Source organism: Pelodiscus sinensis, chromosome 10 (genome assembly GCF_049634645.1).
Source record: "Pelodiscus sinensis isolate JC-2024 chromosome 10, ASM4963464v1, whole genome shotgun sequence".
NCBI lineage: Eukaryota > Metazoa > Chordata > Testudines > Trionychidae > Pelodiscus > Pelodiscus sinensis.
This window is the reverse complement of record NC_134720.1, coordinates 39,053,378-39,081,156: the sequence shown is the minus strand read 5'-3', so window position 1 is coordinate 39,081,156 and position 27,779 is coordinate 39,053,378. Positions and strand designations below refer to the sequence as shown.

The 27,779-nt window shown below is 42.5% G+C and overlaps 1 long non-coding RNA gene across 1 annotated transcript; it reads left to right on the top strand.

Annotated features, from left to right (window-relative positions):
* LOC112545743 (uncharacterized) lies at positions 1-27,302 on the top strand. The gene is made up of 4 exons (XR_003089290.2): positions 1-148; positions 12,344-12,599; positions 25,625-25,723; positions 27,011-27,302. It is a non-coding gene; the product is annotated as an uncharacterized LOC112545743 (long non-coding RNA).
* Positions 27,303-27,779: the final 477 nt, after the last annotated feature.

Sequence of the window (27,779 nt, the reverse complement as noted above, 5' to 3'; positions counted from 1 at the left end):
TGAAGAATTGTCCCAGATTGAGGTGTCATTAGAAAAGGTTTTGGAACAAACTGATAAACCTAACAGTGACAAGTCACCGAGACCAGATGGCATTCACCCAAGAGAGCTGAAAGGACTCAAATGGGACATTGCAGAACTATTAACTGTGGTTTGTAACCTATCCTTTAAATCAGATTCCGTAACTAATTATTGGAAGATAGCTAACGTGACGCCAATATTTAAAAAGGGCTCTAGAGGTGATCCCAGTCTAACATCAGTAATGGGCAAAATTAGTTGAAACTATAGTAAAGAATAATATTGTCAGACACATGGATGAATACAATTTGTTGGGGGAAACTCAACATGGTTTCTGTAAAGGGAAATCATGCATTACTAATCTGCTAGCGTTCTTTGAGGGGGGTCAATAAGCATGTGGACAAAGAGGATCCACTGGATGTAGTATACTTAGATTTCCAGAAAGCCTCTGACAAGGTCCCTCACCAAAGCCTCTTAAGTAAAGTAAGTTGACATGGGTTAAGAGGGAAGGTCTTTTTGCAGATTGATAACTGCTTAAAAGACAGGAAACAAAGGGTAGGAATAAACGGTAAGTTTTCAGAGTGGAGAGAGGTGACTAGTGGGGTTCCCCAAGGGTCTGTCCTGGGCCCCATTCTATTCAACTTATTTATAAATGACCTAGAGAAACAGGTAAACAGTGAGGTGGCAAAATTTGCAGATGATACCAAACTGCTCAGGATAGTTAAGACCAAAGCAGCCTGTGAAGAGCTTCAAAAAGATCTCACAAAACTAAGTGATTGGGCAACAAAATGGCAAATGAAATTTAATGTTAATAAATGTAAAGTAATGCACATTGGAAAAAATAATCCCAACTATATATACAATATGATGGAGACTAATTTGGCTACAACTACTCAAGAGAAAGATCTTGGAGTCATTGTGGATTGTTCTCTGAAAACATCAACTCTGTGTAGCGGCAGTCAAAAAAAACAAATAGAATGTTAGGAGTCATTAAAAAAGAGATAGAGAATATGACAGAAAATATCCTGTTGCCTCTATATAAAACCACAGTACACCTACATCTTGAATACTGCGTACAGATGTGGTCTCCTCACCTCAAAAAACATATAGTGGCATCAGTAAAGGTTCAGAAAAGGGCAACAAAAATGATTAGGGGTTTGGAATGGGTCCCATGTGAAGAGAGATTAAAAAGACTTGGCCTTTTCAGCTTAGAAAGGAGGAAACTAAGGGGGAATATGATAGAAGTCTATAAAATCATGACTGGTGTGGAAAAAGTGAATAAGGAAAAGTTATTTACTTATTCCCACAATATAAGCTCTAGGGGTCACCAAATGAAATTAAGAGACAGCAGGTTTAAAACAAACAAAAGTTTTTCTTCACTCAGTGCATAGTCAACCTGTGGAACTCCTTGCCAGAGATTGCAGTGAAGGCTAGAACTTTAAAAGGGTTCAAAAAAGAGCTACAGTAAAACTCCATTGGTCCGGCATCTGATGGTCCGGCACTCCTGATGGTCTGGCACCATCAGGAACCCGGAAGTGCTCCGGGCAGCCGGACCATTGGAGCTGCTCTGCCCCCGGCTTCCCCAATTCAGCCACTGCTGAAACTGACCAGCGGCTGAATCGGGGAAGCCAGGGGCAGAGCAGCTGGAGTGCTGCCAGTAGGTCCCGTAGCGCTGTCCCTCGGCACTGCGGGACCAACCCTGCAGCACCCCAGCTGTCCCCGATTCAGCCGCCACTGAAACTGACCAGCGGCTGACTCCGGGAAACCCGAGGCAGAGCAGCTGGAGTGCTGCCGGTAGGTCCCGTAGCACCGCCCCTTTGTGCTGTGGGACCAACCCAGCAGCATCCCAGCTGCTCTGCCCCAGGCGTCCCGATTCAGCTGCTGCTGAAATTGACCAGCAGCGGCTGAATCGGGGACGCCTGGGGCAGAGCTGGACTATTGGAAGGGGGGGCTATGAGGGGTCTGGGGTGGCATCCACCCCACCCCACCCTAGACCCCTCATAGCTCCTTCTTCCGATAGTCCGCCATATCTGATAATCCGGCACCCCCTGGGTCCTAAAGGTGCCGGATTATCGGAAGTTTACTGTAGATAGATTCATGGAGTTAGGTCCATCAATGGCTATTAGCCAAGATGAGTAGGAATGGTGTCCCTAGCCTCTGTTTCTCTGGAGGTGGCTGACGGAGGGATCACGTGAGGATCACCTGTTGTGATACCTCCCTCTGCAGCATCAGGTATTGGCCACTGTCAGCAGACAGGATGCTGGGCTAGATGGCCATTGGTCTGACCCAGGATGGCCGTTCTTATGACAGTTTGGGCACATCTAAAGTCGAATTAAGCTACACAACTTCAGCTACGTCAATTGCGTAGCTTAAGTTGAAATAGCTTAATTCAGCTTTTGGTACAGTCTAAACAGCAGGAAGTTGAAGGAAGAGTGTTCCTTCATTCCCCTTATTCCTCGGGAAATGAAGATTACCATGAGTCGGAGTAAGAAGTCTTCCTGCTCAACATTGTTTTGAAATAAAGGTTTGTTGTGTAGACACACACTATGTTATTTTGGAATAACATCAGTTATTTTGAAATAACATCACTGTGTAGACATACCCTTATAGACTGAACTCAGGTTGAACTCGTAAGCACACAAGGGATACATCTAGACAGCAGCACTATTTTGGAATACTTCTGGTTTCCCAAAATAGCATTTTCCATGTCTTGACAGCGCACCCGCTATTTTGAAATATCTTTCTAAATAATGAGCGCGTTATTCCAACATCCCTGTAAACTTCATTCTATGAGAATTAAGGGATGTTTCGGAATAGTGCTCTATTTCAAAATTTGGCACTGTGTAGACAGCGCCAAATTTCAAAATAAGCTATTTTAAAATTAACTCAAAATAAGTTATGCCATTTTTGTAGCTCAAATTGCATAGCTTATTTTGAGCTATGGTGCAGTATAGATGCACCCAAGAGCCTAAAAAAAAAGACATAAAACTTTTGCAGCCACCTGAACTCTGCCTTCTATGCAATATCATTAATTTCAGTGGGGGTAATGTTTGAATGAAACTGAAGTTATACAGTAAAAGTTCAAGGCTTGTCTCTTTACTAACGCAAAACTAAGAGACTCGTGGCAGCCAGTCTCTCAAAGGCAAGCAGAGGCTTTTGGCATCAGTCAGACCTCTGCTTCCTGGCATTTCTCCAGGTACTTACGCAGGATGCTTTCCTCATTCTCTGACCAATGAGTCATTGCGACAAAGAACAAGGTGATCCGTCTTCTCTTGCTATTATCACTGCCTACATCATTCTTAAAGCTCAGGAGTCAGTGCTTCAGCTGGTGTCACTCGGCATAGCACTAATGGCTTCAGTGGAGCTGGGCTGTTTGACTAGCACAAGAGAGTTAGCTTGTCAGCTCCAGTTCCAGTGACTGGGGTGTTAGCTTTGGATTCAGAGACCCAGGTTTGATTCCTTGATCCACCTCAGGCTTCCTGTGTGACTACAAGCAAGTCACTGAGTGCCTCAGCTCCCCATTTTACCCATGGGGATTACAGCACTTGCCTACATCTGAGGGGAAGCATGGGACATTCAGATAATGTGTATGGCTTTCAGATATTACAGTAATAAGGGCTACAAACATACTTATGGCAGCTCTAACAGCAGTTCACAGCTGGCAGTTCTTTGGAGGAGTTACTAAAATACCCTAAAGAAGAACAGGCTGTGCAGAGAGAACTTTGAGTTTCCCCATGCTGATGCCACTAGACATGAGAAAATCATCAAATCTTTGTTCCTGAAGTGGGTTGTAGGAGATTAGTGGATCTCTCCCTGTCTGGCAGGGCAGGACACCATGTTCCTTTGCTCCACTCCCTCCTGGAGAGACTCCAGGTACATCTAGACAGTGAGGCTATTTCAGGATACCGAAGGTATCCCAAAATGGCTGCCCCGTGTCCGTTATTTTGAAATATTTTTCAAAATAACGGGTACGCTATTTCACATCCCTGTGACCCTCGTACCACGAAGTTTAAATGTGTCAAAATAGCACGTTATTTCAAAATTTGGCTCTGTGTAGATGCGCCAGATTTCAAAATAAGCTATTTCAAAATACAATCGAAATAAGATACGCAATCTGAGTAGTGTAATTTGTGTATCTTATTCTGAGTTTAGGGTGCTGTGTAGGTGCACCCTCAGTCCAGGGAATCAGTGAAGGTCCTTGGGATCTAGCCTATGGCAGAATTGAGCCATAGTGAGTCTCTGTCCCTCACTGTCAATCCAGACAGTGCAGCAAACAGCCCGGCCTCTCTGTCAATTGATGTCGTTGCTCAGGTCCCTCAGTCAGGGCTGGGCAGCCAACAGTTAGCGTTCTACTTGTAGTTCAGTGGGGGAATTAACTCCCAGGCAGGAGCTATAGCCAATGTGTCTGACTTCTTAACTCCAGCGGGCTGCAGGCCTATCAGTGGGGAGATGGCCACCGCCATAAGGAATGGGGTCATCGGAGTAGCGGGATGCATGCTCACTCACTTCACTGCCCATAGTCCCAGCCCAGGGCCCTATCTGTGGCAGGATCAGTCCACTAGGAGAGCGGGGATCTGCCCACAACATGCTGGCTAGTTGACTAATAGTCCCACAACTGAACCTTATTCAGTTTCCCTGGGCTATTTTCTGCCCTCCCAATCCAGAGGTATGTGGTCCTCCTATTCCCTTGGGTAGACCGCAAGGGGGCAGCCCCAGCAGCTCATTGGTGTCACTATCTCTAGAAGTCTGGCTGGGTCTTTGGCATGGCAGAAATCTATGGCTACTACTAGCACCTGTATCTGGAGAGAGACATCCTGATCCTCTGGCAGCTCTTCCCCAACAGAGTTAAAAGGCTGGCCTTTTATAGTCCCACTTCCTGTCCCGCTCCTCTGCTTCTGACAGGGCAGGCTCAGGTGCCTCAGTTCTGCCCACCACGGGAGAGGGGGGGCAGTTGTAGGTCTCTTTCTATCTGGCAGGGTGGGAGACCACGCCCCCTTACTACACAGTTTTAATTTGTTGGAAGCTCTTTGCTTTGGCTGTGTATCTCAAGTTATGCAACCAAGCCCCAAAGTCATTTCCTTTCCCCTCTCATCACAGCAAGTCATTAGATGTACGCCATTGTCATGTATGTCTAGAGCAGGCTGCAGGCCTGCTGAGTTCCGTTCATTGGGGCTGTAGTTTCATTGACTTCAATAGAGTTTGCAGTAGGACTGAATATTCCTTTGATGAGAATTTGGTTAAAGAAAAGGTGAACAATGGTGTCATGAACAGGAAGAGTGCTGACCAGCACCTAGTGACTAAGGGGTTAACTCAGGTAACTAGCAGAGGTGTTGGCCAGGGGGCCGGGAGAACCAATCGAGATAGGGAGTTGAAATTTGAATTGGATATAGGTTCTTTGCCTGCTTTCTTTGTGTGGGAGAGTTACACCAGGAGTTGAGAGACGCAGAATGATTTAAACCCAGGCAGGACTACCATACTCTCCCCCGCCCTCCATGGAATTCAGGGCATGGGAGCGGACTAAACAAAGAGAAAATTAGAAGTGTGTACCAGGGAAATATGAGTCCAGTCGTGTTCATGGTAAATTTTCTTTATTTTGTGGTTTGGTTTGAACTGCTTTGTATGATTCCATGCTTCCCATCCTTCCTTACCATCTAAGCATTGTGCCAGTGTTTTTTTTCTCTGTTTTAATTTGATTTGCTTAGTTGCTCTGTAATATCTAGCAATCAAATATGCTTTATCAAGTTTATCTTTTGGTTTGTAATAAAAATCACTTCTTTTAAGGTGATGATCTGATTCTTGTGTCCTGGAAGTTCTGTCTGTCTGTATGTGCATGCCTCTGACTGAGGGGTCAGCTGCCAGAGACTGCAGCTTATTATTCTCTTTTCTTTTTTAAGCTCTTTTGGGGTAAAAAAGCTGGGGTACCCCTAGGAATAGTTTCAAGTGTTCAATGCTGTTTTTTTAGGGATCAAAAAGCACTTGAGGGTGGCAGCAAATTCCCCAAAATCTGTATATTAGGGTTTTGGGGAGAAGTTTTTGTAAGCAGTGCCTGTAGAGGGAAGTTTTTGAAGCTCTCTTGCAGGCCCCCACCTTCTTCATTCAGAGTGCCAGAGTGGGGAACAGCCTTGGCAAATGGTAACTAAACAAAAACTTTCTTGTGACAAAAAAGGAGGGAAAACACAGATGCAAAAAGCCTCCATCCATTTGGAGTGTGGGAGAAGGCATGATCGGGGAAAAAATTAGCTGCTCCCCAAAACAAATATTTAGTAATGTTCTTTCAGGGTGTTGATCTCATTCCACTCCCACTTAAGTGTATGGTAAAATACCTATTGACTTCAACAAGGACAGTATTAAAATGCTGAGTGCTTTGGAAAAATCCATTCAAAAGTATGTTCAGCTACATATACCCATCTAGTTTTCAACTTAAATATATGACTGCTACATTACTCTTCCCATCAACTGGAAACTCACACCAACAGTTCTATAAATACCTCTTAGTTCTGTCATACAGTTCTTCCTCTACTATTATTGCCTCTGATTCTGGTCTGTCCAGTAACTTCAAATTGAGTATCAAGATTGGTTTGATAATTATAGAATACTAGAATTGGAAGTGACCAGTCCCCTGCCCTCATGGCAGGACCAACCACTGTCTATATCATCCCTAATAAATGTGGGTGTGTCTAGACTACATGCCTCCGTCGATGGAGGCATGTAGATTAGACAGATCGGCAGAGGGAAATGAAGCCGCGATTTAAATAATCGCGGCTTCATTTAACTTTAAATGGCTGCCCGCTCTGCCGATCAGCTATTTGTCGGCAGATCGGGGCAGTCTGGATGCGACGCTGTCGACGAGGAAGCCTTTGTCAATTGGCGCAGGTAAACCTCATTTCACATTAGTTTCAGATTATTTAAATCACGGCTTCATTTCCCTCTGCCGATCTGTCTAATCTACATGCCTCCGTCGACGGAGGCATGTAGTCTAGACACACCCTGTCTGTCTAACCTGCTCTTAAATATCTCCAGTGATGGAGATTCCACAACCACCCGAGGCAATTTATTACAGTGTTTAACCACCCTGACTGTTAGGAAGTTTTTCTTAATGTCCAACCTAAACCTCTCTTGCTGCAGTTTCAGCCCATTGCTTCTTGTCCTGTCATCAGAGGCCAAGAAGAAAAATTTCCCCTCCTCCTCTCTGTGACACCCTTTTAGATACCTGAAAACCACTATCATGTCCCCTCTCGGTCTTCTCTTTTCCAAACTAAACAAGCCCAGTTCCTTCAGCCTTACCACATAGCTCATAATAGCCATTAGCTAGTTTAAAATACCAGCCATTTCAGTCATTGCCTCTTGAGGCAAGTGAATCCCAATCTTGTTGCCCTTGTCTTACACATAAATCATTCCACTATTGTAGCTCTGTGCTAGACTCTGTCCAACTTAAAGCTGTGTTTTAACAAAGTCCCTAAAGCAAAATTACAGAGATCAAATACAAACAGTGGAAACACCCATACATGTACATACATTCCTATTTGTGTTAAAACAGATCAGAGTTGTCTGGTTCACATTCATGATGGAGAAGTGTCAGAAAACCGGAACAATTGGCACTAACTGGTATCCATTTACTGACAGCAAGTCACAAGAAAGGTCAAGGATCTGCTAAATGAACATCGAGACTGAACTACCCTTTCATCCCTGGATATAGTCCTCAGACTCTAGCTATCCATACTGTAATTAATCTGTGGGTGAATACGAGACTTCAGTTTCCAGGGCAAATAATCAACCTTTTCACAGCTTCTAAATTCATTTTTACCAAACAATTCTCAGCAACTAATTGAGATGCTTTCCATTTAAAAGTAGTGGTAGAAATGTAGCCGTGTTAGTCTGGTGCAGCTGAAACAAAAAACAGGACTGTGTAGCACTTTAAAGACTAAAAAGATGGTTTAATAGGTGATGAGCTTTCGTGGACCAGACCCACTTCCTCAGATCAAATAGTAGAAGAAAATTGTCACAACCTTATATACCAAAGGATACAAATAAAAAAAATGAACACATATGAAAAGGACAAATCAAATTTCAGAACAGAAGGGGGATGGAGGGGAGCGAACGGGGGGGGGGGAGGTAAATGTCTGCGAGCTAATGATATTAGATATTATCACCTCTAATATCATTAGCTCGCAGACATTTACCTTCCCCCCCTTCCCTCTCCTCCATCCCCCTTCTGTTCTGAAATTTGATTTGTCCTTTTCATATGTGTTCATTTTTTTTTATTTGTATCCTTTGGTATATATGGTTGTGACAATTTTCTTCCACTATTTGATCTGAGGAAGTGGGTCTGGCCCACGAAAGCTCATCACCTATTAAACCATCTTTTTAGTCTTAAAAGTGCTACACAGTCCTGTTTTTTATTTCATTTAAAAGTAGTGTTTGAAAGTTTCATACCATTAATCATTCATTAAATGTAGCATTTCCTAAAGCCAGTAAATAAAATAGCTTTATTAGGCAAATACAAATTTCCCTTCTTTGTTAGTTTACTCAAGAAAAATAGCATCAGCAAATCAGCCATCAGCTCAAAAGGACAATATATGTGTGATGTGTTTGAAATACAGTAAATGATGTTGATAACAAAATACCTTCTCTAACATTTTGTCTTATTCCGGGCAGCCTTGATGGAAGGACTAGTTCTTCTGGTCTTTCCTCTTTTATAGAAACAATTGCTACTAAGTGGGATTAGTGTGTCTCTCTCTCTCTCACTCTCACTCTCACTCTCACTCTCACTCTCACTTACCTTGCACTTGTGAAGTGATAAGGGATAGTGCCACTGTATTTTTCTTTGTGAGTTACACAGTCTGTTTCTGATTTGCAATTATTGTAGTAAGTGAATCAGTAAGGAAAACCAAGGAGGCAAGCAAATAGGGCACCACAATGCAATCTCCAGTCAAAACAAAAGAGGACCATATGTATTTGATCATTTGACATCACTGCTTGTGTTTATGACAGCAAAATTATTTGTGCAAAAAAGACTGCAATACCGGATGCTAAAGTTTGCAACTTTACCGCACAATAACAAAAGAGAGTAGGGAAAGGCCAAAACTGTATCTTTCACATAAAGATATTTGTTTTCCAAAGACACATTTAGAGACAAAAAACTACAGGGAAAATGAAGTTGGATCAAAATCTGGGCAAGAAAACAATATTAGGAGTGACAACATGAGCCTCTTTATGCTATCGTTGCTTGATAATATATTACCTCAATATGGGGTAAAGCATATTTCAGTCCTGTGTAACTCAGACAGTTCTATGCATTCATAATAAAAGTGTGTATGTTAAAGGAACATCTTTTCAGCTGAAAGAAAAGCAGAGCAAGGACTGATCAAATTCAGTTTCACTTCAATGTTATCAGAATAATATTTTTTATTCTAATATCAGACCTACAATTCTTAGTAAAATATTTTAATATTGCTTTAAAATTAAACACGTATTTAGTGTTTCAATTTTAAGTATTTTTAAAATGAGAGATAGTATTTGGCATTTATGCATAAATTTGCAAATATTAACTTATCTCCATGACAACTGTCAGATAAGCAGGTTAGTATGTAGTACAGTAGCTTAATCTTCCAGTGACTCTCTCTAATGTGTTGAGAGAGGAGCAGAAATGACTTTGAGGCTTGGTTGCATGGTGCCAAAGGAGTGAAGAGCTTCCAAGAAATGAAAACTGTAGCAAGGGCACCTGATCTCCTGCCCTGCCAGACAGGGAGAGACCCACAATTGCCCCTGGTGGGCAAAAGAGGGGGAACCCACAGCTGCCCCACCAGAAGCAGGGAGACAGGACAAGGAAGTGGGACTATAAAAGGTGAACTCTCTAACACAGTTGTGCACATGATGGCAGATAGGTAATAAGACTTGCTCTGAGCCACACACTGAGTCAATGGCAGAGCCCAATATTTAGAATTCATGACCGCTTGACTCCAAAATCCGTGTGCATTAATATTTATTTATAGTAGTTGCCACAATGTGCTAGGTACATTCCTGACATTCAAAAAGAGATGGATCTTGCTGTGAGATGTTCACAGTCTAAGGAAAGACTAGATGTTGGGGAAGAGGAACAATAAGATTTAAAAAATGTAAGTTAATTACAACTATTGTAAGTAAGTTTTATTATTTCCCTGTCCCAACCTCTTGTCCACATCTGTCCTTAACCCACATCAACCTGTCAACAGAGAATTCCTCCAGACCCTGCTGGCTCCCAGGTATAAGCTTGGACTGCAACATGTGGACCCGAATCTAGATTTTGCACACACTAACAAAACAGGGATTTCAGGTCTGGGGTTTTGGTTTAGTCAAATACAAAGGTAGAGACCAATACATAATTTAGAGTAGGATTTAGACACTGAACCCTCTCCCCCAATTACAAGCATGTTTGGAACTAAGCTTTTGCCGGACACACTAGACATGTTGATCTAAACCTATAGAAGGGAATGGGAGGAAATGCTAGTCAACATTCCTTTACCAAGCAAGAATTCAGCAATGAGCCGGCGAGCTTGCTTTAATTTTCTATTTTTGCTCATTACCATTAAGTGTTTTGGCGTTGCCAAAAACTGACTCCTCCCTGCCGGTTCCTTGCAGTCTGTGACTTCTTCTGTCCCAGAGAATAAGCCAAGATGGTAAAGTGCTGCAAGTTTGCTGGACAATGGAAAGCATCACATAGAGTCAAGGTTCTGTGATCAGTCCTTTGCCGTTAAAAAGCCCAAGACATGCATGTTGTGAACTTCACATATTTTCAGTGCCTTTTAAAAGTGCACCCTGGACTTCTTCGTTCTAAGTTTTACCTTTCAAGTGAATTTAGCCAGATTGGCACAAACTGAGTCTCGAAGGCCTCTGGATGGGCAGCAATGGTTCAATGCTCTTCAGACAGTCAGCAGTGATCCAAAACCTTGTTCTGGAAGGACCACCTCTGGTGAGAAAGATTAGTTAATTCTCCAATAGTCTTTATGTGGAAACATCCAAGAAAAGTGTGAAGCTGTGCCCCTTGCACTGGTGGGTTTTGTGACTGGGTCATCTGTAGTAGGAATAAGAGCCTCCGGAAAAGGGCACTTTTTCCGGAGGATCGGGGCCAGTCTAGACGCTCTTTTCCGGCTTTTTTAAAAGCTGGAAAAAAGCGGCGGACATTTTTATTTAAATGCCGCGGGGGATATTTAAATCCCCCGCGGATTTCCCTACGACGACTAGTGAAATTTACATGCCCCTTCCGGAAAAGGGGCCAGTGTAGACGTAGCCTTAGGGTCTAGCCCAAAGTTTATGGAAATCAATGGGAGTCTTCACTGATTTCATTGGACTTTGGATCAGGTCCTTACAGAACTGAGGGCAGAATTCTGCAAGTGATGTATTCTACTCTCTATCGTTTATCTCCTCAATATTGAACATACTGGACTCTTAACAGCATGATCTCTTGCTGTATTTTTTATTCAGGCAGTGCCATGATCCTTAAACCTTTTACCCCTGCAAGCCAAGCCAACAATTATTGTTGTAACATTCACTTATGGCTGTAACAAGGTCTTTAGTCAAAATGTAAGTCATGCCTAAAGTCTATTTTTTCTGCCAAAACATTAAAGGAATACAAGTGTCATGGGAAAGGTTTCTGTGGCCATAAAAGCCTTTATGTTCCAAGGGCTCACGGAAATGAAGCCTATACAAACAAAAGTGGCTTGCAGGTTGGTGACAAAAACACGATTATGTAGCTGTGGGTGCACTAAATACTAATGCTAATGAAAGCGAGGGATTGATCCAAATCCCTTCAGAGTTAGTGGAAAGGCTTCCAATGAAGTCAATTGGTCTTTGGCTCAGAGTCAAAGGGCTTGCTCCAGCTCCTGTTTGAATTCAATAAGAAAATGAATTGATTTCAGTGGATGCAGATCAATCAGTGTACATTTTCTGTAACATCTCTGCTGGGGCACTTCATACTGTCCTGCATCTCCTTTGCTCTCCTGGTCCTTTGAAATGCCCCAGTAGGTTGGAGGGTAGAGTGGGAGGGAGAAAGAAGGTGGCCAGTTCAAGGGGCACAGGAGAAAGCAAAGGAGAGAAACAAAATCCAAACCTTCTTTTAGCCTCTGGCTGAAACTGGGCTGCTCTCCTATGAAAAGCTCAATGCTCAGGAAGGAATGCTCCCTGCCCTGTAGAATGTGTAGCATGACCAGACTCAGACTAGCCACTTCCTCAACCCTCTTACTCAGACACTTCCAAGAGTGACCCAGCTTAGAGAGTTGAGAGGAGGGAGCCTAAAAAGTGTTTCTATTCCATTCTGCAGCACTACTTACTGTTTCTTTCTTCTCATGCCCAGACCCTCTTCCTGGTGTTCCTTGGACACCTATCTTCCTGGTACCAAGCTCCTCCTTCCCTGCTTTGGAATTAACTCAGGAATCCTGGAACACTGAATGTTTGAATGGTACTCACTGAAGTCAGTAGAAAAAATCCCTTTGCCGTCCCGTGGGAATGAGACCTATAGTACCTTTCAAGACCAACTCTCTCATTCCACAACCTCTCAAGGAGTTTCCAAATACCTTTTGCTTGAATGAAGCAGATCTGGATCTCATCAGGTAAACTTATTTATTGGCTTAAGTCTCTAGGTCACTAGTATAAAGCCAGAAAGTTTTTAGAGTAAAGTCCATCACTTTGCATGGATGCACTTATACTTTTAGAAATCAAAAAAACAATTAGTCATTTCATAAAATGTAATTATTTTTCAGAAAGAAGCTAATTGCTAAAATGCCTTTGTACAAAAAATTGGCGCAGTGACCCCCATGCATCTATTTAATTAGAAATGCTATTATGAACAAATCCTGCCCCCACCCCACACACATATGTACAATGACGCCAATAGAAAATTATTAACGAACTATATCAAGGAAAGTAATCTCACAATATGCTGTGCTTCATGCATATCGGTGCTAGGTTTTATTATTAACATCCTACTACAATAAATGATCAAATAGCACACATTTGATGACTGCATCATTTGTTACATTGCATCCTTTGGCTACTAATTTTCTTCCACATAGTTCAAAACTACAATTTGACATTTGAGTCAGAATGTGGTTAGTAGGGAACCTAAAGTTTGGCACTCAAATCCACATCTAGGTGCCTAAGTACAAGTACAGGACTATGTAGCACTTTAAAGACTAACAAGATGGTTTATTAGATGATGAGCTTTCGTGGGCCAGACCCACTTCCTCAGATCAAATAATGGAAGAAAATAGTCACAACCATATATACCAAAGGATACAATTTAAAAAAATGAACACACATGAAAAGAACAAATCACATTACAGAACAGAAGGGGGATGTGGGGAGGGGGGGGGGAAAGGAAGGTGAATGCCAGTAAGTTAATGATATTAGAGGTGGGGAAGGGGAAATGTCTGTATTTCGCCATTACCTACATATACCAAATTTTGCATAAACAATCCTGCCACTGAAATTAGTAGTGAATGCACTACTTTTTACACCAGAATATTCTGGGTAAAATGTTTAAATAATTTGTTTTTGTTTTTTCATTGGAAAAAAGTCATGACTATTAGGATTAGAGTTCATAAAACTATTTGCTAAAAAAAGTAAAATTGAGTCATTTATTCAACTGTCATTTTAGTGCAAAGAAAACTTTTACTAATATAAATCACAAAATAATTCAAATTAGTTATGGAAAAAGTAGTGGAAGCTTTATGAGTATCTGATTTAAATTTACTATGTATGGTAATTATTCAATAAAATAATGTTTGAAGTTGAAGTCCTACCAATTTAAAACTGTTCTTTTAGTTCCCTTTTGGAAATACATTAATAAAAAATTCTATTACATATATTTAATTTCTTGAACTTTCCTATAAGCATAGTCTATGCAAAATGACTTTGCCCAGTCAATGATGGGCCTCACCTGCTAGTTTATTTGTGTTTTGCAATCTGTTGTTAAAGGCAACGCATTTTAAATTAGTGGTTGCAAACTGGTGTTTAATAGTTTCAGCTAGTACTTACTGTTAGTTTAGGTGCTATATCAATATAAATTAGCACCATTAGTCAACAATCTAACTCTGCCCCATTTATTCATTTATCTAAATATGTTAAAGTAGTCAAGCATGGCTGGGAAGTGGATTGAAGCAGTCCGCTCATTTCACATCAGAGCCATTATTTGGTAAGAAACATATCAACATGAGAATGAAAGTGATTCCACTTATGTGATATTTTACTGGTAAGAATTTTTTGGAAGCTCATTTGTCAGCTAGTGCTAAGTCATGTCCTCTCAGAATGAAAGGTGTGGAGAAAGAGTAAAAGGAAATGTTATGTACACCATCACATAATACAAGAACCACGGGTCATCCAATGACTTTAATAGGCAGCAGGTTTAAAACAAACATAAGGAAGTACTTCTTCACATAGTGCACAATCAGCCTTTGGAACTCACTGCCAGCAGATGTTGTGAAGGCCTAAATTATAACGGGTTCAAAAAAGAACTAAGTAAGTTCATGGAGGATCTGTCCTCAATGACTATTAGCCAAGATGGTCAGGGATGCAACCCCATACTTTGAGTGTCTCTACAGGGCTGGCTTTACCATGAGGTGAACTGAGGAGGCCACCAGACTGGGGGGGGGGCACTAGGACACAGAGTGTGGATAATTGTGTGTGCTGCTGGTGCATATGTAGGTAGCAGAGCAGTACCACAAGAGGAGTAGAACAGGAAGAAGGCAGAATTGAGACCTTTCAAAGTTTTGGCCCAAGCCAGGGGGCATGGGAGTGTCATTTGAACTCCTCGCCTCAGGTGCTAAAATGTTGTGGACCAGCTCTGTGTCTCTAAGCCTCTGACTGCTAGATGCTGGAACTGGATAACAGGGGATGGATCACTTGATAATTGCCCTATTCTGTTCATTTTCTCTGAAGCAGTTGGCACTGCCCACTGTTGGAAAACAGGATACTCGACTAGGTAGATCATTAGTCTGAACCAGTATGGCCATTTCTATACAGTAATTACTCATTTAACATGTGCCCGCTTAACACGTTTTCTCAATAGCACGATTTTTTTAGGGTCCTTTTTTTGAACAACATGATCGTCCCCAAAATAACACAAAAATAATCAAGTGGCAGACTACTTCACATGGCGGTATAAGTTGGTGAAAACTGGTAATATGCATGAGTGGATGAATACACTTGGTCACAGTGCTCCTCTGCTCACTCACGTGTTTATCTTTGTGTTTTAACAAACCACGGCAACTTGCGTTGCTAGATATCTTGCGTTGCTAGATATCTAATGCTGACGTTGATGACCCAGCACCAACAAAAAATTGACTTTGCCACCACCACCTGAAATGCAACCCCCACCTTTTGCATTATTTTTAATGGGAAAATTGACCCCACATAGCATGTTTTCGCTTAGCATGAACATTTTCAGAAATGCATCTATAGTGTTCAATGAGGAATTACTGTATTTCCATTGGAAAGATACGGTAGATGGACCAACAAAAAAAGACAAACAAAACATGCATTTCATCTTCAATGTCCCAAAAGTGTTCAACAAACTATATATATAGAAGAATAACTGAAGATGTGGCCTATTCAGGGTGGAATGCAGCAGTTATTTTAAGAGTGCTGTATAACAGAGAGGAAAGAGAATACCATATCCATTTGAAACAGCAGAGAACATTTAGGACTTGTGTACCTAAGGACACTAAGAAAAGTTAATCTTTAGTGAGTGGAAGTGAACTACGGTAAAATCTAATTAAACTCATATTAATTCCAAATAAGAAAGTCCACACAGGGGTTTAAACACAGTTTGTTTAATCCACTTCAAATTCACACCATTAGTTAATTTGGATTAACTTTCCTGAGTGTCCCCATCTAGACAAGCCTGAGCAGTAAGAAGGAAGAATGCACTACACAAACCCGACAACTAGTTAAGGTGTCAATGCTATGAAAAAGGCTACTTACAAAAATTGTCATGGAAACAATCACCATACAATCACCATACGCCATCAAGAGGCCTTTTATTTTAATTTAAAAACTGTGTTCCCATACTTTTGTATAGGCCATCCTCCTCTTTAATGCTTATATAAGAAAATATGTTGTGCTTTCAACAATTTTGTTTAATAAAACCCATGAAAAGTTAGTTACTAAGCAACAGAAGGTTAGACCCACAGCTGGTATAAACCAGCTTTGCTCCCTGGAGATGCTGAGGTAGGCATAACTTCATGAACACAGTGATCCCCTTACAGCTCTGTTGCTGAGTCAGAAGGCAGAATGCCCCTACAGAATAATCAAACGTGTCCTGCAGCCGTGCATTTTATGGCCATTTACACCCGTGCAAAAATGTTGCTATTCTTAATTGGTAACATTTTAGATCCATTTTGCACAAGTGTACATGGCCATACAAACTATAAGAGATTCAGGCCCTTTGTGTTTTTTCCTTGGTGATCTTCCATCTAAGTACTGACCTGGCCAAATCCTGTTTACCATACACTAAAACAATCACAGGCCGCAGTAGTATGGCAGCAGGCGAGAGGCTTGCAGTAGACCTGTTTACTCTTTATACCTGAGGGGGAAAGTGATGTTTTTAAGAGTCCAGAGGGAAGAAACCCACTAACAAGAATTATTTTATGAGCCCTTCCCATTCCTAGTCAATTAAATTTAATTGGATATTGATTTTTTTTACTTTAAAAATTACAATATACAGGTTGAACGACGTCTGTAAACCAGTAGAACCATGGATGTTCCATGACCAGGGAGTCTAGGTGTGGGGGGGAGCGGGGAGGACTGGTGTAACTGGGTGTAGCAGGGCTGCTCGGTGTAACTGGGAGCTCAGGGTGAGGCAGCAGGGCTACCTGGTGGGCAGGAGCCTGGCACACTGGAAGCTGGGCTGCCTGGCATGTCAGGAAAGGGGGGCGGGGTCGGCAGGGCAGGGGGTCTGGGGCTGGTTCTGAGCTGGGGGTGCGGGCAGTAGCAGGAGAGCCAGATACGTCCTCTCGTAGACTAGCAAAATCCCTCACTCAGGACCAGTAAGGTCCAGAGGGTGCCAGACCAACCTGTATTTCCATTGTATTTTATACCCAACCAGAGTTATTGCATGTGGTATATTTATATACTGGTATGGAATTGCAGTAATAATGGGTAGGCAGATCTGCAAGCTGGTGCTAATCAGCATAGATCAAGTGATTTCAATGGAGTTAGACTGTATTACTGAGGATATGGCTCCAAGTCTCCTGTGATTCGTTTTACTTTGGATTAAACAACAACCTCTGAATAATCCAAAACTCTGTTCTCCCTCATGCAGTCTGAGTCACAGGCACCTTGGTGTTTGGAGACATTTTGCTTGCTTGCATGTTATAATACCTCTGTGCCTCTGGAGTGGAAGCTAAGGGGAGAGGTTATCACACTGGCTATAAATCCATAGTTACTCTATCAGAAATAATAATAGGAGGAGAAAGAAAATGCTCTTAAACCAAGAAACCCCTCTGGGCTGACTTGTAATAGAATTTCAATAGATTTCAATCGTGGTAAATGTGCAAAAATAAATGTGGTGCATAGGATGATAGGGTTACTGAAGACTGTAATTATTGAGGGATTAAAATGCACAGCTCAACATTTACATTTTGACTGAAAATTACAATCTCTATTGGGAAAATGTCAGAAAAGGCACAAGTAAAACCAAATAATTTAGCTCTCATTTAAGTGACTGCAACTCTACTGCCTTAAAGGGAGGCAGCTCCACTTGTACCACAGCTGAATCTGGCCACTTTAAGTCCTAGTAGACAGGAATGACCAGATAACTTCCCAGCAGACAACACAAAGGTACATATTCCACTGGTAAAGGCAGATGCCTGGCTCTAATTCAGCAATGACCTTTTGACCCAACCTTAGCAATATTCTCAGAGATCCTCCCTCCTCCTCACAGACATATGCTCCTTTTTGGATTAGAAGCTAGAGCAGCATCAGCTCCTGACAGCAGTGAATTTACTACCGACGCGTAGCATGACAGGGAGAATATCACTTATTCATTTCACTTGTCACTCCCTGAGATTTAATGATAATTAACAGAGACTCCCTGCTTTCAAAATTATGTAATTACCAAAAGGAAGAATAATTCCTTTAAATCCAAGGTTGTTGTTAAGCTAAAATGTATATGTTTTCCTAAACACACAGGGTATGTCTATACAACAAAGTTATTTGGAAATAACAGCCATTATTTCTAAATAACTTTACCAGCATCTACACAGCCAAACCGCTATTTCGAAATTAAATCAAAATAGCGGAGGGCTTATTTCGAAATTGGTAAACCTCATTCCACGAGGAATAGCGCCAATTTCAAAATAGCTATTTCGAAATAAGTGCTGTGTAGTCTCTTATTTCGAAATAGGGGGGCTCCAGCCTTCCCAGGGTGCCCTGGTGGCCACTCTGGGCACAACCAAGAAAACTCCTCTCCCTTCTCCCGTCCCCCTCCCTGGAGCCCTAAAGGGGTAGACTCTGGCCACAGTGCCTGTGCCAGCTCCAAGCCTGCCAGTCCAGAGCCAGCAGTTGCTGCACCTGACCTAGTGGCCCCAGTATGAGCCAGGCAGCCAGTGCCAGCCAGCCCTCCACCGCTTCCCAGGACCAGTCTGCCAGTTCCCAGGAGCCTGCCAGGGGCCAGAAAAGGCGGGCGCTTGCCTGGTCCAGTGCGGAGATCAGGGACCTAATTTCAGGTTTGGGGAGATGCCTCCAACATCCATGATCTCCGTACTAAACAGAGGAACGCAACCGTCTACAGGTGGATGGCTGCCAGCCTGGCCACCAAAGGCCACATGCGAACCCAGGAGCAGGTTCACATGAAAATAAAGGAGCTGTGTCAGGCATATGCCAGGGCCACAGGGGGCAGCTCCCAACCAGGAGCAGACCCAGAGCCCTGCCCCTATTTTGATGCTGTGGACTGCATTCTGGGGGGCAGGATGGTCCGTGCACCCCAGGTGGTCATCGACCCTAGGGCAGAGCTTGCTGCCTCCTGCTGTTCCAGCCCCTGCTGCCTCCCCAACTACTGTTCCTCCTCCCACTCCTGCTTCTTCCTCCCTACCGTCCCCACACCCCCAGGGATGCCAAGGCCCCCGCACCCGCGGTGCTGGGAGACAGTTGGGCCAGCGAGACCCCCCAACCCTAAGCTTCTCTTCCTCCTTCCTCCTCTTGCCTCCCCCTGCCAGCTCCCTCCTCCCAGGTTTCCCCCTCCCCTCTCCCACCTTCTTTCCCCAATCTCACCTCAGTTTCATTCCCCCCCCACACTCCAATTTTGTTCAATAAAGAGGTTTTGTTTTAATGAACACGTGTCTTTTATTTTACAGCAGAAAGGGAGGTTAGGGGGGGTAAGTGGAAGGACATGAGGGAGGATTGAGGCACAAGCCAGTGGGGCACACCAGGGAAACTGTTACTGCCTGCAGAACGCGCTGCCAGGCCACAGCCACACATCCAGGAGAAGCACCAGAGTGCCTGGGGTGGTTCTGGCTCCATGATGCAGAGTGCTGTAGTGTCTTGAGTGAGGGCAACCAAAGCACGCAGAGAAAAAAATGCTTTGCTCTCCCTCAGCGAGGTAGGCAAGCAGGCAGGGAACCAGCTGTCCGGGGGGGTCCCTTTAAGCACAGGTCTCAGACAGCCTCAGGCAGCAGCCACACAAAGTAACTTCTGACCTGATGCCCTTCCAGAACCAGTTCCAACCGGCCTTAAATGAGATTCAGCGTCCTATCAATGTGGATGCAATATTTTGAAATAGCAAAATGCTATTTCAAAATGCATTTTGTGTCTAGACACATTATTTTGAAATAAGATATTTTAAAATAACGCTGTAGTGTAGACATACCCACACACAATAAGCTACTGATTGAACCTCTCCCGTCCAACACCCTTTGTGATCTGATGGGTACCAAATCAGAGAATTTGACCATGGAAGGTCAGTATTGTCTAGCAGCATTACTAACACTTCCACTGCTCACTTGGGGTATGTCTGCACTACCACCCTAGTTCGAACTAGGGTGGTAATGTAGGCAACCGGAGTTGCAAATGAAGCCCGGGATTTGAATTTCCCGGGCTTCATTTGCATCTCGCTGGGTGCCGCCATTTTTAAATGTCTGCTAGTGCAGACTCCGTGCCGCGCGGCTACACGCGGCGCGGACTAGGTAGTTCGGACTAGGCTTCCTATTCCGAACTACCGTTACTCCTTGTTTCACTTTTCACGAGGAGTAACGGTAGTTCGGAATAGGAAGCCTAGTCCGAACTACCTAGTTCGTGCCGCGTGTTGCTGCGCGGCACGGAGTCCACACTAGCGGACATTTAAAAATGGCGGCGCCCGGCGAGATGCAAATGAAGCCCAGGAAATTCAAATCCTGGGCTTCATTTGCAACTCCAGTTGCCTACATTACCACCCTAGTTTGAACTAGGGTGGTAGTGTAGACACACCCTTAGCTCTTAGAAGACATTTAGGGGTAAATTAGAGCTAAATAACAGCACAGAACAGAGTCAGGACTGGTGGTTGTAAATAAATGTTATGGGACTGCAGAAAACTTGTCCACACCCATGATAAGTGGACATACAACTAACGAAAATCATGCCAGCCCATGGATCTTGCCAGACCAGAGTGCTGAACAAGAGAGGGTCAACCTGTACACTGATTCTTTCTTTTGTACACTGGTATAATAAAGTAGTTGATAAGCAACAACCAGGTCTGAATATTTACAGACATGTTACATATTAAGATGTAGCATAGGCTTTGCTTTGTCTCCCAAATGTTTCCCTTGAAAATATTTAGGCAATTCCATAGCAGATGGGAAGTAATATTTAATAAATGCATATGGCCCAGTAAAACATGGCAGCTCCTCTAGATTTAAAGTGTATGAATGGTGACTCTGGAGAAACAGTTCAGTGTATTTTTTTAAAACAAAAAATAAAATCCATCCAGCCAAGTGTCAGCATTAGGAAAATTGGATCCAGTCCAATGTAATTTAAATAATAAGTAAAAAGTAATATAGCTCAATTTCAGGAACTGCAAATTATTTGTTTTCTGTTCTACAATAGCCCTTAGGCCAAATTCTGCTCTGTTTTACACCATCCAGGCCAGTGTGGTAGCTCGATAAATCAGAGAAGAATTTGCCACGGTAGCCTGAAGCCAGAAGTCCTCACTCAGGCTAACCTCACCTACCAACCATTAGTGTCTTTGCCTGGATAAGTGCTTTGAAATTGGTCCCTATCTCCGTTATTACAAGGAAAACACTTCGCTAGAGCTGAATCCTCCTTGTTTTCACACGATGGAAGTCAGCATACACCAGTGAATAGGGCACTGAGCTGGAAGCCAGGGGACCAAGCTTCTACTCCTAGCTTTCCCAATGACATTGGGGCGGTCATTTCACCTCACTGTTTCTTCACCTATAAAGTAGGGATAATAGTACAGGCACTTCCTGAGTGACAAACATCTGACTTATGAACACCCTCACATACAAGCAAAAGCTCACCTGCAGCCTCAGGAGGCAAGAGGCACAGGTGGTGGGAAGCGTCACAAGTGCTGGCCAGAGGACTCCAGAGGAGCAGGGGGCGGTCACACAGCTAGTGGCTGGAAAGAAGTGGTGCTTTGAGGGAGAAACCACCTCTACTCTATATGCTGCCTGCACGGTCACGTTCTGCTCTTCCGGAGTCTTCCGGCCCATGCTCACGCCACTGGCTGCCTTCTGGTGAGGGGGACTGAGTGCAGCCTGTAGGGGGGCAGGGTGTGGCCAGGGAGGGGATGGATGCTGCCAGAGCTGATGCTCAGCTCTGGGGGGGGAAGGGGGCGAAAGAGGCAGGTGGCTGGGGCTGGACACAGGAGTGGCCATAACCCAGGGGAAGAAGGCAGTAGTCAGGGAATGCCCAAAAGCCCCCTACAGAATCTCCACGTACCTCCTTGTTGCCTTCTAATTAAACCTGCCTTTCCTCAAGCACCAGCTTTCAAGATTAAATAAAAACCTATTTCTACTACTTTTCATTGCAAATATTCAGTATTTTAGCAACATTATGGGTTAAACAGGCTTTTGTGGGCTAGCCTGGCAACCTAACTGCCATTTATAACATTGTTTCTATGGGAAAACAACCAACTTACAAATGAACTTTTGGAACACAACCTGTTCGTAAATTGGGGACTCTCTGTGCTTCCCTTTCTTTGTAAAGTGTTCTGAGCTCTAAGGCAGAAATACTCTCTATAAAAGCTAAATATTCAGTGCAGGCTCTCCTCCGAATGCACAGACTCTTCCCATGTGAGTCTATGAATATCTAGAGTGGATAAATCACGATTCCTCCCCTCTCCAGTCTTGCACCCTTGTTATATGATTACTGTAGCATTATTAAAGTCAAGTCAGAAAGGGCTGCAGGATTGGGCTCTTAATTTTTTAAGCCCCATATAAAATAAAAATGACATACTTTGAAACTCTGGATTCACTACACTGCCTTGCTAATATGCCTCAAAGGGTGAAAAATTAGTTCAGATCCAGCACAGCTCAGCCTTAGCACTCCAATCCTGGGCTGCCAACAAAGTTAGCTATTTGGATGGTATTTTTGTGCATGTGAATCAAGAATGAAAGTATCTAGTAAAGTCTAACTTTGAACTCTGATTATATGTATAACCCCAGGGGAGATTGCTGGTGAGATGTGAATGAATGAGTTTATGCAGGATTAGGCACATGACATATGGTATTGCTAGTCTAAGGTACAACTCTGTCAGAGTGAACACTACAACATACCAATAAAAAAAATAATCTAACAACATGTTACTAGAGATTAGTATCCTGTGCCAAAGGCACAGAGGCAATTCTGCTGGTTTAATGAAGGTTTAGATGGTTACTTTCCAGAGTTCTTTCTTACTACAGCAAACCCTGGAAATGGCTCCTGCTTAGTTTTGTGGCCATCAATAATATAATCTGGAGAGAAAGGACAGTCAACTCAGTGTGTAAAGAAAAATATCTGCAATAACTGCAAGCTAGAAAAAACTCATACGTGAAAAAACAGGATCAGTTTTCCTGCTTTCATTGAATTTTTTCAGATGTATAAAATATGAAATATCAAAACTAAATCAATTTGAATCTCTCTATTTTCTGGATATACAGCAGCTGGTGCCCAGCTAGAGAAAGAGAGCTTGCTCCATGTGTTACATACTATGATGTTCATGCTGTCTCACAGACATAAGGTTAATGAGCTTCCCCATCAAACCTCCCATCAACCTGGATTCTGATGTACACATTATGGCTCTAAAAGCTTAATCTTTGCAGACATCCGTGGGGTTTAATTTATCCTCAAGTGAATGACATTCTGTCCTTAGATATATATACACAGAACCCATTTAATTCAACTCTGGGTGCTGTAATGTCATGTTTATTTCATTATGTTATTCAGCCACTACATGTTATGTGTGCTGCACAGAGTTTCAGGAAGAATGTAATCTCTCCTAAACATGACAGAGAAAGCTGAGACTCAAACTGAGTGTAAGCCTACTTCTTTGTGTCAATATTTTAGTTGTTTTCTTTAAATGCCATGTGTTAAGAAGGACTGTAGTTCTATAAGTCTTAACAGGGTGCACATCCAATAGCAAATTTTTGGCATGTGTACTTTTCTGTTACTATGGCTTGTTCTATACAAACATTCGAGGAAATTTAATAAATAAACTGCACAAACTGACAGATCTATGTACAGTTTGTTAACTATAATCTGTTGTGGCAATATAAATAAATCATAGGAGATGTATGTCCTTGAAGCATAGCTCTACTGCAAAAGGTGGCTTTATAAAAATTACATTGGCATTGCAGAAATCCATATTTATTGTCTCAACAGGTTCCACATCAAGTATACTCAGTTTATAAGTGAACAGATCTTTTTTCTTACTAACAGTTCTACAACTCAACATGAGTCTTGGAGTCAAGCTGGGTTCTTTCCTTTCCACACATTATCACTAGTAATAAAGGTTGTACAGGGCAAATTATCCCTCCCACTTACTTGTGGCATTGTCTTCAGTGGGTTTACACAGGTGTAACCAAGTAAAGCTTAGTGAACAATTCTCTTGCTGATACAAAACAGCAATGGAATCCAGCTTCCGGGGTAGCAGGAGTAACAAGTGGTAGAATTCTGAATACTCAGGAGCTCTTATCCCTCGTGTAAGTAGCATCAATTTTCCACAGTCATTTTTCAGAGGAGAACCACACTCTAAAACAGGGGTCTCCAAATTTCTAAGCATGAGCTCACTTTTTTAATTTAAGAGCAATCCAAGATCTGCCTCACACTCAAATACCCTTGCCCCGCCTCCTTTGTGCCCCTTCTCTGAGGCCCCATTCCTGCTCACTCCAACCTTCCTCCCTCCCGCATTCTTCCTTCCTTTCATCAGGCTGGGGCAGAGGGTGGGGGTGCTGGCTCTGGTCTTAGAGTAAGGGATTTGGAGTGTGAGAGGGACTCTGAGCTGAGCCTGGGGCAGGCAGTTGGGGTACCAGAACGGGTTCTAGGTGCAGGTTCTGGGAGGGCATTTGGATACAGGGTACTCAGGGCTAGGGCAGGGACTTGGGGTACAGGAGGGGGTTCATACCTGGGGTAAGATTTTGGGATGTGGGCTCCAGCTGGGCACTAATTACCTCAGGTGGGTCCTGGGTGGTGGTGCAGTGGGGCTAAGGCAGACTCACCCCTGTCCTGGCCCTGCACCACTCCCAAAAGCAGCCAGGAAACTCCATCCCAAGTCCTGTTGTGTCTCTGCTGTTGCGATAGGATGCAGAATGGGAGACAGGACACCTTGACATGAGGACCCCTTTTCTCCCTCCCCTGCCCAGAAAGCAGGAGGCTCCTGAGGGGACAGCTCCAAGGCAAAGGGCAGGAGATGCACAGCAGTGGGGGGATGGGCAGCTGACGTGCCAGTCCTCAATAGCCTCTTGGCCAAACCAGTCAGGATCACCTGTCAGGGGATTCAAGATCTATTGGTAGATCCTGATCTACTGGTTGGTGACCACTGCTCTAAAACATTAACTTACAATTATTCTTTGCAATTATATAGCAACTTCCATCTGAGTCTCTCCAAAATGCTTTACAGATATCAGTGAACTTAGCCTAAAAAGACTCCTATGTTTTACTACAAGTATTCTTAACCCTGTTTTGAAGATGAGACAACTAAGAGTCAGTCACTTGCTCTTCTGCATAATTGTCTATTTTTGTAAGTGAAGGCACACATTTTTCAGGTGCAGACTAAGCACCAATGTTTGAAAACATGATCATGACACGTTCATAGCAGGATTGTCAAATATCAGGTATGTTGCCTCAGAACCAGGGAAGAGCAGAGATGTCTGAGTGACAGTTCACAAGAAAGGAAATGTCACTTCTGAATGTGAATATATAAAAGGTCAGTGGAGACTCCATATATTCATTGGCACTTCACTGATGCCATTTTCATGAAGTACAATGCAAGCCTCCCACTCTGCTCCCATCTTAAATACACAAAGCACATTTCTGACAGGTCTGTTGCACATGAATCTTTCAAATATTAGCTAGAGTGCCATCACTAAGCAAAGTACTAACACGCTGATTAGATTTATATGTTATAATCTCCTGTGCTTGCTTATAAAATATTTATTGTGCATTGCAGTGAAATACCTCTAATTGGCAAGTAGGCAAACAGAGACCAAGACTATACATACTGGCTGAATATCTAGTTTTCACCTATCACAAAGAAGATCAGAACAAAGTAGGTAAAAAAATTCGGTAAAAAGTTAGGAATATTATAAAGATCTATGATAACAGAGTAGTTGTATCTGTTCATTGCTTGTGACAATGTGTGTGTAAGAGATAATGACATATCTTTCTGGTACATTATGCACCTCCCCAGCTGATTTGATTATTTTTCTTTTTAATTTATTGCTCTTTAAAAACAATGAGTAGCCTGTGGCACCTTAGGCAACATCTAGACAGCGGGGCTATTTCGGGATACTGGAAGTATCCCAAAATAGCAATTCCACATCTTTAAATCTGGACCCGTTGTTTCAAAATATATTTTCAAACCTTGTTCCACAACTGTTAAGGGACTTGTTAGAATAGAGCTTTTTTTTTTTTTCAAATTTGGCACTGTGTAGACAGTACCAAATTTCAAAATAAGCTATTTTGAAATTACCTCAAAATAAGCTACGCAATGTATGTAGCACAAATTGCAATGCTTATTTCAAGGTAAATGTGCTGTGTAGACGCACCCTTAGAGACTAACAAAAATATATAGTATCATGAGTGCTTGTCGGATGAAGTGGGTTTTACTCACAAAAGCTCATGATACAACATATTTTTGTCAGCCTCTCAGGTGCCACAGGACTACTCATTTTTAAAGTTACAGACTAACATAGATACCCCCCTGAGACTTTCTACTGCTCTTGTATTTAAAATATCCTGCCCTAGGTTTCTTCTCTGTACACTGTCCCCCACCCCCAGCACAGTGCCATTGATCTCAAAGGCATCCACATGCTCAGACAGTTCTCAGAACTGACTGCTCTACTTCTGATGTGGCAAAGAATGAACTCAAAGCCATTCAAATATGCCTATGTTTCCTTTACTCTTCTAGCTGGTACATAACAGGGATCTGCTTACTCCATGGCCACTTGCAATTTAAAGAAGTGGAGTTTATGTAAATGAACATCATCTTTCTCTCTTCCTCCCATTCCTTGCTGGGCCGTGGAGATTATTATAGACCCAGTGGGCAGAGAGTGGGATGGAAATGAGGGTCCATTCACCTCTGATCTGGAGCAGTGGCAATTTTATGACAAGTTATTAGTTATACAAACTAAGATAAGAATAATCAAATCCCATTCTTCCCAGTTGTAAGCTGATCTCTGGTCTCTCAAGTCGTGGAGGAAAACAGATCACCTGTTCAGGTTTTTGTTTGTGTGTTTTTAAATTGAAGCAGCACTGTGTATGTTTTCTAAGACAGTAAGAACACACCAAGGATTAATCTGGCTTGTCTAATTGATGTTTTCATTTCTCATTACAGACTGAATACATTAAGAAATTACTCACTCATTCCTCATGGTTTTTACTTGAAACCCATTTTCACTGTACTAAAAAACGCTTTTCACTTTTCTACATGCTCCTTATGAAGAAGGCTGCACTGACTGTTTGTTTAACCATGTTTCCAGCTCAGTTTGTCACTAGTTTTATGATTCAGAAAACATCTGAAATAAAGGTTAACTTTTCACAACAGACTGCTGAAATTCCCAGCTAATTTTGCTTATGATATGTTTTTAAGACACAGCTTTGAAAAGGTGAAAAATTAAGCAACAGAATAATAATCATCACCACCACCACCATAATGGGTCAAATCCAGCCTTGATGTAATCAGGTGCAGCTCCATGACTTTAGCGGATATATCACAGGTACATTTGACCCACCGTCACAAACCATTTCTTAAAATATTCTGCACTTTTTTTTCCTTCCACAAGTATAAGTTCTGAAGAGTTTAATTTACATACTGGGTTATTTAACCATTATGGAAAAAAACAACTCCCAGACATCCTCAGCATTCCTTTCTTTTTCCCATTTGCTTAAATATCACTGTCTTGTGACTGGCACATGACACAGGTAATGCAAAGTATATTGTGCTGAAATCCTTAAGAGTAAAATGCCACCCCTCCAAAATTGCAGAAGCTCACCTGAAATATATTTGCGGCTATGATCTGCATCTCCGTTTTAGCATGCTATTGGTTTGCCTTATTTGCCTCAATTATACAAAAAGAAGACAAGGTACCATGAATTTGTATTAC